Source organism: Myiozetetes cayanensis, unplaced genomic scaffold (assembly GCF_022539395.1).
Source record: "Myiozetetes cayanensis isolate MyiCay16 unplaced genomic scaffold, myiCay2020 scf9, whole genome shotgun sequence".
NCBI classification, from domain to species: domain Eukaryota; kingdom Metazoa; phylum Chordata; class Aves; order Passeriformes; family Tyrannidae; genus Myiozetetes; species Myiozetetes cayanensis.
Window position 1 is genome coordinate 22045532 of NW_026088185.1, and position 12568 is coordinate 22058099.

A 12568-nucleotide genomic window follows, 5' to 3' on the forward strand; every position below is an offset into this window, starting at 1 on the left:
AAAAAGCAAACACAGTCATGGGTGACACTGACGTGAAAGAAGTAGCCTCCAGCAGTCCCCACAGCTTGTCTCCCTAGGCTCTGCTCTCCAAATGTGGTCCTCACTGAGTGCCACTTTGCAGCTCAACTGGCCCCATCTGAGAGTGGCTCAGGACAGGGACAGGCTGAGCAGAGCTCGAGTGGTGCAGACCTTGGTGGGGGTGCACTGCAGCACCCCACATCACCCAGCCTCCGAGGGACCCCGCAGCTGCTGCAGGGACTGTGCCACCAGCTCTCAGGTGGGAGTCATCCGTAAGTGCAAGGTGGGTGAAGTTTGCTAAGGGGCTGCATTTCTTTGTAGGTGGGTGCGGGAGAGGACAGTAAAGGGTGTTTGTTCCCTGGCAGCACACCCCACACGCCTTCAACACGGGGAGAGTCAGCACAGGGTGCCGTTGCCTCTCCACCTTTGTGCATCAGCCCAAAGGGCTGACGAGGCAGGGTGGAACATGAGCTTATTGTTATCTTCCTACTTGGGTCTTGCAGAGGTTGGGTGGTGGCTTTATTTCTTACTGTAGGTAGAGGGAAAAGTGGCAGTTCTGGTGGTGAGGGGTCCTCAGCTGGAACCCGTGGGGCCTGCACTGGGCTCCTCTGCCCCTGTCTCAGGGCAGCCTGGCCATGGGAAATGGGCCAGTGGGCTGCTGAACCCACTGTGCTACTGCAGGGTGTCCCACGCACTGCAGCTCCCAGCCCCACTCCAAGTAATGTAATTTTCCTGCCTCTTCACAGGTTTTTCTAATCCTTCATTAGGTGCATTCCTAATCCTACATTAGATCTTTATCTCATCTCTGTCTGCTTTAAACATGTTTTTTCCCTTTTCTTACAGTGCTTCCCCAGCTCCTCATCTCCTGCACAGGGAAATTATGTGTACACTGGGATGCTTCTGCTTTTTATGCCTGGCTTCCCACCGAGTACCTTAGAAGTGTTACAGCTGTTTGCTGCTCTGATTCACAACCCAGCTGGCACTGATGCTTCCTTGTGCATTCCCTAAGGTAATTCTGCCTCCCTGTCACTTCTGGTTTTGTCTGAGGCTTGTCTGGGATCCCTCTATTCTTTATCCCAAACTAATTGTATTCTGCTGCTCAGATCAAAGAAACTAGTTGTGTGTCTATTAAGATGAAACTGCAATGCAGTTTATGGGGAAGAAGCTCCCTTGGGAAGTGTGAAAGCAGGTGCACAAGAGGCAGAAACACTGCATTGCAGAAAGAGTGGGAATTATGATTACAAGAGATACAAAACTTCAACATTATTTTTTAAAATAATGGATTTATTATTCCAGTGACAATGTCCTGTGTGTCCTTGTGCTAAGAAGGCTCTTATTTCTTCCCTCTGGAACAGAGAAAGAAAGTGGTTGCTTAAATCGCTATTGACATACAACACGTGAATTCCAGATTTGATTTTATGAACAGTCTCTATCATCCTGTCTTGTCTGGACAGCCTCATGCTGTCACCATTGTACTCTCACCATTCCCATAAATAGCCTGCTTGGTTATGAAGGACTAGTAGTGTTTCCTCTGGGAAGAACAGGACTTCAACTAAAGGCATTTTAGGCCAGTTTTTGTCAAACTTTCTATAGGAGATAGGGTTTGGAGAGTAGAAAACCTGCTAAAGAAAACCAGTAATCAAAGTATTAATGTTTGAAACACAGACACTTGGAGAGCCTGAAGAATCCACAGAGGAAAATGAAGTTAGAAGGAGGATGGTGGTGTGCTTTTAAAAAGGAGGCTTGGCTTCAGGGCTGGCAAGCAGCAAGGCAGCTGCCACACAGAGAACGAGGAGCTCCCTGTGATCCAGCAGAAAGCTGGGCTGCAGCGCAGGGATGGCTGTGAGGTTGGCAAGTCTGCTCTGCACCCGGAAAATGCACAAGTGTACTGGGGAACAGCAGGTAAGGCAACGTGTTTTTCTGTAAACTTTTGGAGAAAAATAGAAAGTACTTGTGTGTAGAAAACCTTGTGTTTCAGCTCTTTAGCTGTTAGTAAGATCTTTTGAGTGTGGAGGGCACTGGCAGGCAAACAACCAATACCCTCAAAGTTGGTTCAGTAGGGAGGGATGTGTTTAATCTTGTGAAGAGAGTGGGGATCCATGGTTTTATGGGTACAGGTCATCTGGGCTGTGTGACCCTGTTCTGTGAGTAAATACATTGAAGACACCAAAGAGAGCACACATCCTGCTGGCCATGCAGCGAGGGAAGTTCAATTGCACACAGCGCGAGAAGTCAGACACAGTCCAGATTTGCATGGCAGGTAACAAAGCTTGGTGGGTGTCTTCTTCTGACTATTAAAAGTAACAAATACCAAGATGTTTGAGTTTTTTTCTTACAATTAACAACTGATCTGGAATTCAGACCCCATCTCCCACAGCCTGGGCAGTTTCCAAGGGTGCATTGAATCGACAGCAGCACCCTTTGTGCAGAGCGAGTCTGTACACAAGAAGAGAGCCCTGCCAAAAGAAAAGAAATACAGCACTGCATTCAGGGATCTGACTAGCTTCTTCTGAACAGCAAGGAAAGCACCACACTTGCCAGTTATCTCTTGTGTGCATTTCCTCAGTTGTGGCTGGGGCCATCTGATGAGTGTTTCCCTTTCGCTCCCAGCGCGGCGCAGTCTGTCTGCTGTCAGCAGCTAATGAAGTCACTCGCAAGACGCCATTCCCTGGGGAAAAGCAGGGCTATGAATAGACCTGTTACTTGCGTCTCTGGTTGCAGTGCTCTCAGCGCTTCTTTTGCTGTGCCACCGTCTCTGATGACTGTGCCACTTACGAACAATGGTCTTTCGCTCTTGAGCTACTGCTATTCCCGATGCCAAAAAGCAGTCCTCTTCCTTCTGGTAGAGCTGTGGTGTTCAGTGAGTGCTTCTGTGCTGGTCCCAGTGACAGGCACAGGTTCTGAGGTACCACACGCTTACCAAATATGTGCAGAAAGTGAATGAGTAATCTTATTGCAGCAAGTGCTTTTAATAATAGTCTGCAGTGAATGTCATTGTCAGATTCCTCATCAATGCACATCCTACAATAGGAGGGGAAAAAAAACCCATTTTTTTTTTTCTGAGAACAAAATTTTTCCATGCTACTGAAATATAAAAGCAAACTATTAATCTGATGAGAGCACCACCTCTTTCCCCAGCTGAGCTTACAAGTCTAGGTATGATTAAGCTTGTGTTTAGAAGGAGTTGTATGTTGGTCTAGACAGAGCTGAGCTATAAAAGAAGCAAAATCAGCAGAAATAAAGACAGATAAAGAATGATGAATCATGATGACATATTGTTCAAAGTATGTAAGAACATGTAAATACTTATCATGATGTGTAGGGCATAGAGTCATTGTTAGTACCAACAGAGTCAAGGACTATTCAATGCACTTCAGTGACTGAGTTTGTGTTTGAAATCTAATCTAAAATAACCTGACAGATGAATATCTTTGTAAGAAAATTTAGCTAACAAGGTTAATAAATGGTGAAAAAGAATAAAAGTAATTAAAGTAGCATTCAACTGGAACATGACCTGTTCTCTCTTCAGGAGATATAGGGGAAAACTTTCTTAAAAGCTTTTGTTTTATATACAGCTTATTATTTTTTACCAGACTTGACGGTCTTAACAGTCTCTGCCCAAATCAAGTTGTCAAAGTTTTAATTCTCAGGAAGCTAGGGTGAAGTCTTCAACAAAACACAAATGTAGATTTTTCTGTGATTCAAATATCTGAACCATTCCTACATGAGCAAAGTTACAGTTGTCTCATATGAACCTTTGTTCAGATGCCTCATCCTCCTGCTTATATAAAACCAAAAAAACAAAAGCCCCTTGTTACTCATAATTTTATTATTAATTCTGGTTGGCTGAATAAGTTTGAGTGATTCATGATCTATGTTCAAATTTAACACAGCCTTCAATGTGTTCAGCCTGACATGTGGTGTCTTATAATATTGATATATCTCATCGACCTAGCAATCTGCATCAGCTTGCTGAAGCATGCCTTGAAGGGAAAATGATACAGTAGTGCTGATCTACTCCTCTGTCAAAGCTTTAATTAAACATTCAAGCTATCAGTTAAGAGTGAAGGAGCTTGGGGAAAAGCATGAGATGCCTGTCCTGTCATTAACAATATTTCTTTTTGAAAGTTTAGGAAGATAGGAATATGCCTCTTAAATCAGATGTCTGTCCCCTGGTCAGCATCTGAATGGCATTCAAAACTCTGATCTGTCTTGCTCTCTGGTATCCTATATAAAAGAAAACATGAATGAATGCATCTGATTTTCCTGTACACTTACTCAGCACTTTTTTCCAGTTGCACTCGAAGCAGGTGGGGTAAGTTCAGTAGAGCAGAGCTGGAGGAGTGCTGCTCTGGCAGCAGTTCTCATCTTTTTCCTGGGCTACAGAGTTGCAAATCCAGGGATAGGTTTCTCCTTTAGGGTTTGTTTCCCATTGCTGGCACCCAGACAGCCTGAAACCTGATGAGGCAATCCTCGGCCATCCGTGGCCTGTTATCTGAGGGGTAGATCCTGGTCCCAATGAGGTTTCATTTAGTGCTGCTCCTGAAATGAGGCTCTGACAGTCTACCTAGGAGTGGCAGTCATATGATAAAGCCTCCTAGCTATGTCTGCTGAGGTGTCTTATTAGGGTCATGGAGAGATTGGTTTTTCTTCCCTTAGCAGAACAGTCTAAGGATAGGACTGCAAATGCTGTCATTTCTCCCCAGGGCAGAAAACCTACTTGGAATGATGAACCTTGTTATCCCTAGAAGATAGTTCTTGCTTTCTTGAGTGCCATTCTAGCAGCAATTAATCTCATCCAACAGCAGTGGATATTAAAGCTACAGCCAACACTTCCAATGGTTGTTAAAAATCAGCTTCAGCAAGCTTTGCTCCCTCTCTGACCCTTTCCTGGCTTCCACATCTCCTGTGCTTGGCTGTCCTCCACCCAGGCTTTCAGGCTCAGATTTGGAAATCCCCTGTTCCTGACAGTGGACTGTTATTTTTCTGGCAATATTTACCTGCTGTCCTTGTGAAATGAAATCAAGGCCTCTGTGATGCCTGTGCTGTTATTCAGAGTATTAATAGACATTATAAACAAAAGAAATTGTCAGATTTCTGCCACAAGAGCTGCACTCAGGAATTTCTTCAGGCAGGAAGGCTGTCCAGATTGGAGCTTCTGATGCTCTGTCTGCCCCCGAACCTGGACTGGTTCTGGTTGTAAGAGTGAGGCAATTACTTCCAAGGAACAATCTTCCTCAAGCATCACTATAACAACAGAAGAAGCACAGTACCAGGTTCGTAAAGAAAACTATACACTATGGAGACTATGAACTTAAAAGAATGTAAGCAAAAGGCCTAGTCTTGAAAGATTCATTAACATGTAAGTTCAGAAGCATGAGCTAAATCAAACTGTCATTGCTCAATCCGCAAGCATAGCAAATAAACCTAAGAAGGGATTTTTGAAGCAGCAGGGGAAGAAAAGAAAAATACTCCTATAAAAGTGGTGAGGATGAATCAGGTGGTAAAACATGAGAACATAAACATCGGTTCAGAATGAAGGAAAAATAGGCTTTATTACTTCACATGAACAAACTGATGATGAAAGAGACCTAGTAAAAGTGAGTGATTTTATCGGTAATATGACTGCACAGACATTGTGGATAGTTGTGTGTCAGCACAATCTGAATAAATAACTGCAATGGTTTTGTTTGCTTCTCTGTATGTTTAAAACCATAAATATTGATCAACTTTCACAATGAGACAGAAAATGCTAACATCGTGAGAATGTGAAAAATATGCACTTTCCATAAGACATTCTTAGCGTATCCAGGCCGCTGCTGACACTATTTATTAGATAATCTTACCTGAAAGGGTTACCATGATTTTTGACTTGTAGGTCATGTACCCATCCTGTCTAATCTTCAGGTTAACATGACACAGGCAGAAGAAGGAGTTTCTGTTTTTCCTACATTCAGGAAAGTTCACACACACTACAGACCCAGAGAGGAACTTGCTTAGCTTTTTAGTACAGGAAGAAAGATGTAGTCTGTAGTAGTAAGCATCTGATATCCCCAAGTTAGAAACAAGTTTGCTCTTGACTGTGTCTGCAGAAAGTGCAGTGAGGCATCTCCTGTGTGTCAGCCCAAGCTCTGTGACTGCTGTTCCGTGGAGGTTTGCTTATCTCCATATCCATGACTTGGCACAGTTTCTGGGAGCAACCATAGCACCTGTTTGACCTGTTAAATTTTTCCTTGATTTTTCCTATTCCTCTCAGCTGCTGCGTATAGCTATCACTTTCTGATATAAAAGGGCATTCAGATGCCTCTTTCAAATTTATGTTAACTCATTAACCTCTTTACCTTTATGAGTATTTCTCATGCAGTTTTAAAATTTTGTAGCGACCCTATGGTAGTTAGACACTCAAATGTCTCTCCTGATTAGGGTGGGTAAGGTCTTGCTCTAATTGAGAGAGTCTCATCCACCAGATCAGTATCTTACTGTAAATCAAAAGCAAAAACAATGTTGGAAAGAGTCACACCATAACTGACTCAATAAATAACTGACAGTTATGAGTCAGTGTCTGCATTTCTTCCCTAACACAACACTATATGGTAGAATAGCTTTGAATAGGTTTTTCCTGTAATTTCAGGTAATAATTAACTCCCAATGACTAAAATATCTCCAGGAGAACTGATGAGACATCTTATATAGTTACTCGAGTTTAAAAAGTTTTCATTTTAGTTCTTTCATGCAGAAACACACTTCTTTTAATGGAAGCAATTTTAAACCTGCCTCATAAATATAAGGACAGAGGTACTCTTAGAGCATAGTTTTAAGCTAAAATGAGTTTGTATTCCAGGCAAATGTACACAGAGTATGTGCATGGAGTTTTATTATTTATCCCATTTATATAAGACAGAAGCCATTTTAGTGCCTCTGGCAATACAATACTCTCTGGGATGAAATATAACTGTACCAGATCACATTGTAGGATAAAAGACTGAAGGAGGGAGCAATGGAAAGAACAAAAAAACAGAGGAAATCTGTGTGAGTAGGTTTGTCCTGAAGGAAAAGCTCCCACTTCAGGGTTTCATTCCTGAAGAGGGTGTGTTAAAGCATGCGAGATAATAAAGAGCAGCAGATGTCTTAAGAACTGGTGTTATGCAGAGTGTTGTAAGGCATGTAACTTTTGAGAAGAAAGAATATTTTTCACACAAACTACATGACCTACATTGCAGCAGGCACGGTATTAATTTTCTGGAACCAGGATTGTTATAATTTATATCAATATAGTATAATAGGATTAGATCTTGTAGCATGCTAAAAATAATAGATGATAACAGCATATATATTAATATATCAGTTTAATAAGTAAAAGAGTTGTAAACTAAGAAATACTAGAGAATCTTTGGGGAACACTTGTGAGTAACTTCCACGCCTGGTTCTGAAAAGCAGAAAGTGGTGAATATATAGGAGAGAAAGAAATGGGAGCAAAGATGGAGCAAGAAATGGGGAAAGAAATGAACAGGCAAAATCAGCAGTGGCATGAGGAGGAATGTGATGTGTGTGGCCTGGATGTCAGGTATAAGAGGAATGTGATAATTTTTAAAAAATTGCACATAGTCATACAAGAGGACTGAGATGTTTGTGTACAAAAATCACGTGCAAACACGCACAGAAACAAACACAGAGAAAGGTAGCATGGGCAGAATGGAATTTGTCAAACTAAAGGTCTTCTGAAGGACCACTAAGGAACTGTTATGCTTAGATCTAAATCAGATTACTGGAAACATGGAAGAGAAACTCCCAAGCATTGCCTCATTGAAGGAGATTTTAACTCGTCAGAAATAGAGTATAAAGCAAATGTTCCTGATAACGATAGAGCCAGTTATTCCAGGGTATAATAGCTGGCAGATTTCATCACTGAGCAGTCACTGGACTACCATGATGCTATTCTAGGTGGTCTTTGTTAGGTAGTAGTGATGACACAGAGCAGCTGCTTGTAGAAAATAACGTAGCTAAAGTTATCCCAGCTTGATTAAACTCAAAATAAGTGAAAGAATGAACAAGAATAGGCCTGTTGGTTTCTCAAAATTTCTCTTTGTGAAATATTGTACCTAAAGGAATTAGTTAGTGATGTAAATTGGTTGAAGGTTCTAAACCTATTAGAATTAATTTAATTTAAAAATAATTTAAACATCTGTAATTTGCACTGTAAGTAGAGAGTGAAGGGTGTTAGCACCTTACAAATCCTTAAAAAAAAAAAAAAATTAGGAGTGAGCAAAGAGAGTGAAAGTGGTAGGGGAAGAAATCCCTGCCATACCAGATGATCAGTGAAAACGATATTTTGGTAACCTAGAAGCAGTGGGTGCAGTCAGATCTGTCAAGTTTACTAACATGCTATCTGTAAACAACACTTGAAAGACTGAGAGTTTCTCCCACCACACAAATAAAAGGGGGTCTGGTAAGTGGCAAGGATGCAGTAGAGATCAAAGCCTATGTGGACAGTGCCCAAACCAAGTAAATTCTGTAAAGACAATGGTACAGATCATGAAGTAAAATAGAATAAGGTTGAGAAGCATCTGTAGAAACTTGAAAACTAAATACAAAGTGCCCACAGTGAAATGGTGTCTGCTATGCATCCTAAACTGCTCAAAGAAGCAAAATTAAATTTCAGGTACAGGATCACGTTTTTCTTTCAAGATCTGCCAAAACAAAGGAGAGAGAAAGGGCAGAGGAAAAAGTGACATCATATCTACAGCTTCATTAATTAACCTTAGTAATATGGAAATTTTGTACACATTTTGCAAGAAAGAATAAATAAGGGTGCAAAGATAGAATAGAGAAAATCAGCAATAACTTTAATACAGTGTATTAGGACTGGGGGAATGTATGTATGGTACCATCTCTCTGGAAAGGGCGTGTTTGGCTATCTTAAGGTTGTGTAGAGATTTTCAAGTGTCACTGTTTCATCTAGTCCTTCAAACTGTTAACACAAGTGGAGTGGTCAGAGGAGAAAAATAGCTGTACCATTATTCCCCCATATACAATCATGAGGGAACAGAGAGCTGGAGGTGTGGGCTAGAATTTAATAGTACAAGTGCTGGACGACACCCAAATGGAGGTAGAAATGATTTCTGTTGCAAATTGTATCAGTTGCACAACAGAAGGACCATAAGGTCTTGGTTAGTCATAGAATGATGCTGAGAGAGCTGGAATGGAGCTATGGGAAAGGCAAAAATGATCCTTCTTAAATATGATGGAGGAGACTCAAAGAAGGAATACCTAAGTATGGACACTATTGTAGGAGGCACTGGTCAAAGCTCCTCTGGGGTACCAAAAACAGTCTGTCACCCATAATTAAGAAGGAGCACTGAAAGAAATGCAGAAAAGTAGTATTAGACAAAATAAAGAATGAGGCATATACAATTGCTATCTATAAATATATCAAGAGGAGGGGAAAAAGGGCAGGGCAAATACTAGAAAAGGAAAGAAGTTATTTAAGTTACCAGACTATATTGTCATTAAAACAAATGGATATAAATTGAAAGTTAGTCTATCCAGGCTGGAGCTGTGGAGGTTTCCAGCCATGAGAAGAGTGAAATCTCTGAAAGAGTCTTCTAGTAAGAGTGACAGGAACAAACTATTGTAGGTGTGGGTATCACAGTGAAATGGAAGTTATTTTGCTTGCAAATTGGATAATAAGAATTCACCTAGCTCCTGCATAACGGTGAGTAGAGCCACTTTCTATTTGCCTCTCTGCCAGAGAGTCAAACAGTCTGAGTAGCCTTATGATGAATTTTCATAAATTTATTAACAGAGCTGTGTAAGACGAAAGGACACATCTTCAGTATCTATGAGATCCTTTGCAGTGTTATGCCTTCTGCTTTGTACTACTGTGGCAATAGTATTTTTTTAAATTTCTGTTAATGTATTGGTTCAGACAGAAAGCATGACTCTATGTCTCCTGTGTCATATTGACATGCTACAAAATGTTAAGATTTTTAAGATATTAGAAATATTTTTAATATTTTTAAATATAGTTTTAAATTGCAATAAATCTGTGTGTTGTGTCCAACTGAAGCACAGCAATGCAGTCACAAATGTATAAGAAACATAATGTGTCAGTGGATCTAATATTATTGCCAGTATTTACATGAATAATCATTTTGAGCTCCTATAAAACATTGCTAGGGAAAACTGTTCTGCATTATTCTAGTCTTGCATGGTTTTATTAGATATAGAATATTGACTGTTCTGACCAGTTCTTTAAGAATTGTAGAAGCATTCATAATCATTATGTCTAATGTTGCTTTTTCCAGTGTTCCTGTTTACATGTGAACAGACACTGTTGATTTACATTTCCTTCCTATTTTCAGAAGAAACACATAAGGATAAGGCAAAATTTATAAAATACAGTAATAATTTACACTGACCAAGGTGTTGCAAGCAATTTCCAACATTTCAGAATCGTGTAACCGAGCAATAGAAGTAACGTTCTGTTTACTGTGAGAGATGGAATTTGTAAAAAACATGCAAACAAAATTATAACTCTAATATAACATAATTGACTAAATTGTTTAAAAAAGATGTGAACACCTCCAAAGGTTCTTATATAAGTCGCAAGGCAAAATATTGCTAAACGGTAAGAGGGTTGTTAGTAGCTGAACACCTTTTTTCCCTCGTGAGTTTGAAAGTCCTCACTTCTCTACTTCAGCAGAGCAGAGTAGCCATAAGATGGCAGCACTCTGCACAAAAGCTCCTGAAACCCTAAATCCTGCTCTTTTCCCAAAAAGAGACGTCAGCCTCTGTCGGGAACAAGTGGCCTGAACGCTGGGTGTCTGTAAATGGAAATAAAGGTGGCTGAGTCCAGAATAACTCCTGGGAACCTTCAGAAATGCTTTCATGCAGTACCTGAGCCCATTTTCCTCAGTTTTTAGCAGCTGTTTGGGATCCGAGCTAAGCACTCTTATCTTATCTGTTCTGGTTATTCTAGAGTAACTTGATTCAAACCATGTATTTTAGCAAAGCACGGCACCTCTGTAGGTCTCAGTGAGGTGAGCTATAAAATTATTTTCTATGTGTAAAACCAGAGTGGAATCACTTTTTACAAGTGATTTAATCCCAGCTCCATAGTTTAGAATTTACATATAGAGGGTCAGGCCTGAAGACATTGTGTTTACATAACCAGAGAGTCTTTTCCAAAGGCAAGCCCACATTGCTGCTGGGTGGGCTAAAGGGCTGCGTTTCCCTTCGTGCCACTCCAGCACACCTGGCTCAGGACTCACTTTGGCCTTCTGTGCTGGGGGCAGCAGGTCTGGTCTGAATTTAGCATTAATCTGAACAGGGTCAGTTACAGAAAGTTCTTCAGCTGACATGCAGGCATCTGAGGAGCTGTGCAATCAGTACTCAGTGTGTTTCCCATCCCAAATGTGCTCAGCCTTGCAACAGCCTTGAGGATAGGTGTTTGCTCTGGTGCCTCTGCCCCAGGTTTTTATCAAGTAGGGAAAATAAGGGGTACCATGTAACCATGAAAAACAGATAGAAACCAAGGCCAGATTTGATGTTCTGAGTGGACGTCCCTGGGAAGATTTGAGTGTCATAGGCTGGTCGGCAGTCCTATTCCAATGCCAAGTGATTTTCCTACCAGTTCCAACTGAGCCCTTCTGCAGTTCAGAGGTTTGATTATTTTGCTTTGGGTGTGAGAGTGTATTCAAATCTGAAAAGCAAACAAATCTTTCAGGGTGCTTACCCATGCCAAGAAAACCAAGAGCAGAAGTTTGCTCATGCCTTTGGCTGGAACCAGCCAGGTCAGAGCTGCAGGTAAGGTAAACATGAGTTGAAAACACCCTGACTTGCTTGCCTGCTGCTCATTGCACAGTTGGTGAGCAATTCCTCCTCTTTTCTTCTCTTCTTCTCTGTTTGTTCAGAGGTAGGTTGTTGACTTCACTCTCTGCCCTCCTCCAACAGCAGCGCACTGCTCCGGAAACCAGAGGAGACCAGAGCATGAATCACAGCCTGAGTCACCAATCCCAAAGGCCCTGCTTTGATCAGAGCTGGAGGGGAAAATTCCTTTCCTCTATGTGGCTCTTCCTCTCCTGCAACCCTCTGGAAGGAGCTACAGACACTCCTTCTCCACTGTGTGTAGGTGTGCTTGGAAACAGCACCTGGAGACCTTTCCATATACCTGCCCATGTCTCGGTGGGCTCTGTGGCTCACCCTACACAGGGGGGTTTTGGTCCTAGGCTCCTAATGGGATTTGATATTTGTACACCCCAAAACACAGGAGCTTGAGTGAAGCAGCTCCATCCCTGTATGTTCAGACCTTTGCTTACAACAGGCTCCATGTCGCTTATATAGAACCTGAATGTTTACAGTGGTTCCTTTGGTTGGATGCCATTTTCTGTTGGAGCAGTACTCATCTCTCACCATGGTGATTAACAAAGAAAGAGATAGCAGGTAGTATCAAGTGAAAAAAAAAAATTGCTGATTAGTCACATTCACCATCACTGTGAATTTCCCCATTAAATACAACTGTTTGTTAGGGATTGTTGCTTCCTCTTAAAGT

At 41.4% G+C, this 12568-nt stretch overlaps 1 protein-coding gene across 3 annotated transcripts in view; it reads left to right on the plus strand.

Moving 5' to 3' along the window:
• The first annotated feature begins 338 nt into the window (after nucleotides 1–338).
• The window catches only part of ITGB6 (integrin subunit beta 6), a 49568-nt gene continuing 37338 nt past the window's right edge, over nucleotides 339–12568 (plus strand). For 2 of the 3 annotated variants that reach the window (XM_050340140.1, XM_050340139.1), the window contains exons 1-2: nucleotides 339–1027; nucleotides 1684–1920. The gene's annotated coding sequence lies outside the window, so the exon portion shown is untranslated. Of the gene's footprint in view, nucleotides 1028–1663; nucleotides 1921–12568 lie in introns of all 3 variants that reach the window. The other variant, XM_050340141.1, reaches the window with a different exon arrangement.